Source organism: Sinocyclocheilus rhinocerous, unplaced genomic scaffold (assembly GCF_001515625.1).
Source record: "Sinocyclocheilus rhinocerous isolate Xijiao unplaced genomic scaffold, SAMN03320098_v1.1 scaffold1049, whole genome shotgun sequence".
Lineage (NCBI taxonomy): Eukaryota > Metazoa > Chordata > Actinopteri > Cypriniformes > Cyprinidae > Sinocyclocheilus > Sinocyclocheilus rhinocerous.
The window spans coordinates 259110-267503 of NW_015652136.1; positions in this window are offsets into that span (position 1 = coordinate 259110).

Here is an 8394-nt window from a genome sequence, read left to right on the forward strand (position 1 = left end):
GTAAAAAGAAAATGCCCCTGTAAATCACTTTGAGTCAAATGTCACCTCATATTAGGAAGGCTAATTTTTTATCAGAATTTTTTATTATTGATCAGAAGGTGCTTCTAAATTTTTTAAATTAAGAGGACAATCGCTCCTAATTACAAGAAGAAACTGCTCTTAAACTGGGTGTGTGACAGGTATGGCTGTGGAATGGAAATAATACTACTTTTTTAAAATAGCATTTAAAAAATAGCGAAAAAGAACTAAACCAAAAACTGTGGTAAAAAAACTAAAAAAAACGGAGGTATTTATTGAACTGTGGGCTAACTGTATTGTTGCATCCATACTGTTTACTCTGAAATACTGTATAACAGGAATATCACAAACTGAGTGCAGACCCTGATTATTAACCTATAAAAAAATATTGGTAACACTTTCTATGAAGCCCGTATTTATAATACATTATAAGGGTATTCTTAAGGCATTATAGCTTGTGAGTGGTTAGATGTTGAGTGTTATTTAAGTGTTTCCTGTGGAGCTAATGTTAATTAATTGATGTGAGCTTTATACTCCAACTGAAAAAAATGCAATGTTTTATTATAAAAACAACTTTAGAAAATGTAATAAATATGGTTCTAATATAATTTTTATATAAATAATTCTAATATTATTCTAATATATTTTAATATAAATGTTGGGTAACACTTTCTGTGAAGCCCGTATTTATAATACATTATAAGGGTATTCTTAAGGCATTATAATGAATGCATAATGCATTATAAAAAAAACTTATAATATGTTATATCAACTCATGAATAATCATAACAACAGTTATAATACATCATAATACTTACGTATTTGTGGTTATAAGTTTAAGAGTATGATTATTTATAACACACAATGAACACCATATTAAATCTACTTCATTTACAGAATAATGGACTGTATCATATCTTGACATTGTTTATTTAAGATCTGCACAGTATCTTACTATAGCTTGTGAGTGGTTAGATGTTGAGTGTTATTTAAGTGTTTCCTGTGGAGCTAATGTTAATTAATTGATGTGAGCTTTATACTCCAACTGAAAAAAATGCAACGTTTTATTTTGATGGTCCCCTTAATCAATCGACTATAAGCAACTTTACAACTACATGGATCATCGTTTATGGATAGCTACGGCTGAAACGGAGGATTAACCGACACACTACGGACTGTGAAAGGCTGTGTTCTTCAGGTGACGTTTATTCTTCGATACACGGCAAACGGATATCAAGGTGGAACACTTGACCAACGAATAACATTCCCTTAAAGGTTTAAAAGGAAAAAGAAAAGGGTTTGAACATTTTCAGTGACCTTGAAAGAGACTGTTAAATCGTTTGTTGTTTTGAAGACAATATATTTGTGTTTTGAGAGAAATATTTGTCTATTCAAAAAGGGTATTTTAAAATACTGTTGTTGCTAATGTTTGAGACTACATGTCATTTATACTGTGTAATCTTAAAGAAACTTTAGAAGAATCTCAAGCTCCCCGACGTTCTGTTCGTCCACATAATCTTACTCCAAAAATGCTTGCATTACAAAAGGAAGAAATTCAAAGGAAAGAAAGAAAGCTCCTCTCCATGTATGAAAAATGGAAAATGTTGGCACGTAAAGCCAGAGATCAACTCAAGTTTGATATTGCTGAGAGCCAGTTAGCATCTCTTATTGATACCCTGGAAGAGGGAAAGGAGAATGTTATGCATCTATATGTTGAGGTTAGAGACCATATCACTCCATCTACTGAATTGAGACGCCGTATTGATGCTTGTGAGGCAGTGACAACAGATACAATTAAGATTGCTTATGAAAGAATATCAGATATTGATGAATTTGATGCAGATCAAGTAAAACATTGTTTAAAAGAACTGCTTGAATCTAGTTATGCTCGTTCTATCTATGGTTCCACTGTTTCCCGAATTAGTCAAGTCTACTGCTCAGTTAAGTCATCATACTGCATCTTCACTTGGAACTTTAAAACAAGCTGAAGCAGCTGCAGAGCTGGAAGCAAAATAAGTTGAGTATAAAATACTAATGGAGGAAAATAAACAGAAAACGAAAATTCAAGAATTGAGAGACAAACAAGAGAGAGACTTGAATGTTCAAAAACGTGAATTGGAGAAGTTACCATGTCTGGAAATGATACCATAGTGAAGAGTGAAAGGATTTCAGGACTTCGTGTAAGCGGTTACAGATCTGCCACTTATATTGAACTCCCCCCTGTCTATACTAAAGACTGTATCCCAGTTAACCAGGCACATATACCCACAGGTGAAACGGCTAAACTTTGGAATCATCTTTCTGCAATTATTGATGAGATGCCCTCTTTGAAGGACTGTGAGGCTGGGCTTTTGATTGGATATAATTGTGCCAGGGCATTGGCGCCAAGACAAGTGATCTTAGGAAAGAATGATGTGTTAAATGTTTGAAAACGTCTTACTTCAAAGGCAGTGGAGCAGGGAACTATTGTAAATCACCTGTGCAAGTTTTCATCTTGGTCTCATGTGGTCAGAGCAATTGCACGCATTCAACGACGAATTAACAAGGATAAATCAAGCAGTCTTTCTACAGTTGAGGAGAGAGAAAGGGCAGAGTGTCTAATAGTCAAACTTCTACAAAACCATGTGTTTTGTCACACCAAACTGAAAGTGTTAAGTAAAGGTGCCCAGTTGTCATCTCACAATGAACTGTACAGCCTTGACCTATTTCTTGACCGTGACTGTGTGCTTAAGGTGGGAGGACGACTTGGTAACTCTTCTCTTTGCCATTCACTTAAACATCCCGTAATTATTCCCAAAAACCATCATATTACAAGGTTGATCATAGCTGATTGCCATGAAAGAGTTAAGCATGAAGGTAAAGGGTTTATCATCAATGAAATCCGTTCAAAGGGTTTTTGGATCCCTGGCATTAATCGTGCTGTAGCATCTTATGTGCGTAATTGTGTCACCTGTAGAAAACATAGGCGACCAATGGAAGAGCAAAGGATGGCTGACTTGCCTTCAGAGAGAGTGAATCCCTCGCCCCCGTTGACTTACTGTGGTATGGACCGTTTCGGTCCATTTTCTGTGAAACAAGGACAAAAGGTGTATAAAAGATATAGATTGATCTCTACCTATCTTTCTTCCCGTGCCATTCACATTGAGATGCTTGATTCTTTGTTAACAAATTCTTTCATTAATGGCTTACGTTGCTTTATTGCCTTATGTGGAGTAGTTCGGCAGATTAAATCTGATCAAGGAAGTAACTTTGTGGGTGCAAAGAATGAGTTAACTAAAGCCCTCAAGGAACTTGACATTGAGAAGCTGAATTATTTCTTAGCTGAGAATCAGTGTGACTTTGTCTTCAACACAACAGGACGACAAATTAGGACTGTTAGAAGTGTTCTTCAGTCTACACTTTTGATGGCTTCAGAACAAATTGATGATTCCTCTCTAAGAGCATTCTTTTATGAAGCAATGTCAATTGTAAACAGTCGTCCACTCACTGTCGACAATTTAAATGATCCAAATAGTCTTGAACCAATAACGACAAATCATTTTCTTACAATGAAATCCACTATTGCTTTACCCCCTCCAGGCAAGTTCACTAGAGAAGATCTATATGCCAGGAAAAGATGGTGCCATGTCCAATATCTTGCTGAACAATTTGAGTTGCTGGCGCAAAAATATCTTTCCAATATTGCTGTTAGACAGCGCTGGCATACCCCTAGGAGAAATCTGTTAGTAGGGGATATAGTGATCGTCAAGGACAATGATCTACCCAGGCATAAATGGTCTTTAGGTAGGGTTGTAGAAACTACCATAGATTCAGATGGGCTTGTGAGGAGAGTTCGGGTTCATCTTGTTGATAAAACTTTGGGGGGAAATCTGGAGAGTCTTAGTAAGCTTTCCGTAATTGAACATCCAGTCCCGAAGTTGGTTTTACTGTTGGAGGCTTGTTAATTCCTTTTTTTTTTTTTTTCTTTGTTGTTTTCTTAACTATGTATTTTTATATGCATTGTATTGCGGGTCATGGTATTTTTGAAATCATTTGTGTATTGTGACTCATGATTTGGTGGGAGTGTAAAGGACTGCCAATTTGTTCAACCGAATATATGAAGTCTGCATTGTGTTGCATTGACCCTTTTGTACGGAGCAGCTAAAACTCCAACTGAAAAAAATGCAATGTTTTATATGGTTACATTTTATTTTGATGGTCCCCTTAATCAATCGACTATAAGCAACTTTGCACCTACATGCCAACTAACTCTCATTAGAGTATTAGTATGCTCAAGAATGGTAGAATCTAGTATGATAGAATAAGTTGACGTACTTGCAAAGACACTTACAGTCAGTTTATCTGTTGGTTGACGGTCGAGAAAAATGGCAAGATATGAGACTTATAATACATTATAACTATGAGAAATTTAATCCATTGTAAAAGTGGCAACAACGTGTTCATTGTGTTATAAATCATCATACTCTTAAAAGCTATAACCACAAATAAGTAAATATTATAATATATTAAAACTGTTCTTATGAATATTCATGAGATGATACAACATATTATAAGGTTTTTTATAATGCATTATGCATTCATTATAATGCCTTAAGAATACCCTTATAGTGTATTATAAATACGGGCTTCATAGAAAGTGTTACCAAAATATTTAACATTAAATAGCCACACTGATGGTACTCAATTTTTTTTCCAAGGTTGGCAGGTCTGGAACAGTTTTGTTGTGGCTGCATGCAAGTTCTGTTAATTCACAAGTCAACAAACTATGAGAGTCGTACTCGCAAAGGTAATGTTGATTATTTAACCAAACAAAAAACAAAGCTTTCAAAAACACTCAGCAATGTGATTATTTTATTGGCAGTTGGTTTAATCAGCATCTTCTCATCACCTCATCAACCTGCTCCCTTTGTGTTAAGCATATTACATTGTTCAGTTTTCTCCTTAAATGATGATGTGAGGTACTATTCTCAGTGTAGCCGGAATGCTATATATGATTTTATATATATATATACACATGTAAATATTTTTTAAATATATACATGTATGTTTGTGTATTTATATATACATAATAAATATACACAGTACACACGCATATTATATAAAGAAAAACTTTTATTTTGGATGCGATTAATCGCAATTAATTGTTTGACAGCTCTAAAGTGTACATTTAAATGCTTACAACTAAACACTATCATATCTGTTTAGGCTAATGTTATCTAGCTAGCGATGATATCTTGTAAACAACATCATAATGGTATTCTTGATAATCGATAACTTACCTTCCTAGTCATGAATATAACTGGATATGTACACAGGGTTGCCAACTTTGGTTGCCTGGCTGGAGTGCGATTAGTTACAGTTGTGCAGTAAAAATTCACTTTAAAGATTCACTTTTTAGTCATGAAGAATAGCATGAAAAATCCTGGCAGAAAACAAAGACTTTTTAAGATGAAAATGACATGAAATTAACATTTTAACCAGTAGATGGCGGCAGAGGATCACTCATCGGCTCAACTCCCTAGTTTTTTCAAGTCTTGCTTTTGGATTTATCATAAAATGAATATTGTAACCCATTTTAGTACTTTTACTGTACTGAAGTATAAAGTATAGCAAGTGCAGGAATTAAGTCACAAAGTCATTCAAAAAATAAATGAATTAAGCCCAGACACCAACAGCCTAGAAGGGTTAATTATTTAAATACTTTACTAGTTAACTACAAATTAAACAAGTTAATTATTAATGGTATAACAATCAAATAATAATGCATTAAATATTTTGAAATAATTTTAGATTTAATTTAAAAACTACTTTTTTAAAAGTTTTATCTTTAACTGTAGAAACGGCTAAATACATTCAGCCAATACAGACTTGCTGCTATAGTTTTGTTACTCTGAATTTCAACCCGATCTCATGAAAGTGCGTATAAATAGTACGCTAAATAAAAACGAAAACTCGTGGTATTGATACGCAAAAATGGACTTTGGCGTGTATATGCTACGCGATGGGTAGGTTTAGGATTGTGGGGTAGATGCGTATCATGTGTACGCGAAAACTGCGTATCATATGCACACCAAACACATGCGTATCATATGCACACGAAAACTGCGTATCATATGCACGCCAAACACATGCGTATCATATGCACACGAAAACTGCGTATTACCGTATTGGCCCGAATATAAGACGACCCCCCTTTTTCCAGATGTACCTTTTGGAAAAAGGCTTTTTAAAAACCAAATCTTGTTTTTTCTCAGTAAAACACATTTTGTCTTCAATTATTTTCATATTGCATATTTTTCCTATTTTCATTTTTGTTTTGAAAGTATGGTAAAAACTGGTAAAATGTACCAACAATCACATTTAAAAAAAATACCCTTTTTGATATACCATAAAAAAAAAAAATTAAAAAAAAATTGCCCATCTGAATTAGGACATTTAGGCTATCCATCTAATAGTAGCCTACCAAAATCTTATTAACAGTAGAAGTTAAATCTTACTGTAGGCTAGTCTTCAAATCTGGGTACTGTCTTACGTTTTAAAATCACAAAGAGAGTTTGGTGCCATCAGGCTAACGTGACAGTCACGACTCATGCAGCGTTAAGGTTTTCTTTTTCTTTTGTTTTCACTCGCGATCTTTACGAGTTTTCGTTTTTATTTGGCGTACTATTTATACGCATTTTCATGCACAGGATTATTTTTGACATCGGTTTGTCAGAGAGTTCGTTCCGTCCATTGCTACAGTTATCACTGTCAATCATAGCAATTTAGCGGATTCACTCGCCTAATTTTGTTTGTCATTCCTGAAACAGTATACGGTAGTATGTAGTATATAGTAAGGTCCTCTTGGCCCTCCCCTTATAGCACAGCTGATTTTGACAGTTGACTGAGCTGGCTTATCTAAAACCAGGAAGTATCCGTGCATACTAGTGTTGGGTCGTTCTTGAACGATTCGTTCATTTTGAACGAATCTTTAATGTGACTCGGGAAGAACGAGTCGTCTCGGGGAGTGATTCGTTCAGTCGCGCATGCGCAACATCCTATAGGTTCTGTACTGGAATTAGTAGGGATGTAACGATTCACTCAACTCACGATTCGATTCACGATTTATTTTTTTAACAAAATGAGATTTAAGACAAATTATAAATTAAATGTGTTCTTTTATTATTGCTTGGACAAAATGCTGCACATTTCTTTGTGAAATTGAAATATAACACTATAATAATATACTAATATAGCACTTGCATATTACTGCTCTTTTGTTGGTTTTGATTGCTTCTATTGTCCTCATTTGTTAGTCGCTTTGGACAAAAGCGTCTGCTAAATAACAAAATTTAAATTTAATGTAAATGTAAATAACAAAACTAAATAGAAATTTTAAAACAAGCCCCAAATCAAATAAATAAGTAGCACAAATAAAATAAATCTCTTCATATAAACAAACTAAGGCTTTGTCTGTGCTCTTTCCATTTAAAATTAGAGGCAACCACTGCATTTTAATCACAAAGATGCTGCATACATGGCATACATGCAGTTTTTAATCTAAATTACATTGTATAATCTCGAAATTTGAAGCAAAAACAGAATGGTTTGAATGGTTTGATGTGAAACTATACATAAAAAATATCTGCATGAAACAGAAACCGAGCTGAATGAGACGCAGATTCACTCTCTGCCAGCAGGTGGCGCTTAAAGCGTTTCCTTGGTTACCGCTGTAAACAAAGCAGTGCTGCACTTATTAACTTTAATATGCGTTATACAGAGGCAAGAGGAAAAGAAAAAATACCATCTAAACTTTTCTAAAGACAGTAAGTTCCCCTCAGACATACATAAACTCCTACACCTAAATGAATCGCGATTTGTTTAGCATCTCAACCGATTTAAATCGTCACATATTTGAATCGATTTTCAACCGGCTCACGGTTAATCGTTACATCCCTAGTCATGAATATTCAATATTCATTAGTCAAAAAGTGTAGGAAACCTGTTAAAATAATTTTTCCCTTTTTTAAATGAAAAAAGCCCTTATGGGAGTCAAGTTAAGTGATTTTTATTTTGTTGTTGGGTATTTCTTCTTCTGTGCAGCAATACTACTTTATGCATGTATTCGCTGATGACCCAAGAAGTATCTGGACACCTACACCACTTAAAATATATGAATATTACTAAATTAGATACAAAATATCAAATCAGGTGGGAAAAAGCACAAAATGTCACATTGCTCTTGGTAATAAGCACTTCTTTCAAGTCAAATTTTTTTTTACAAAAAGCATTGCATTGCAAGCTTTGCATTTTCTATTTATTTATTTTTATATTTGTTATTCATAATTAAGACAAAGCATATGGGGGTAAAACATATGGGTTTCTGGTTCATGTACA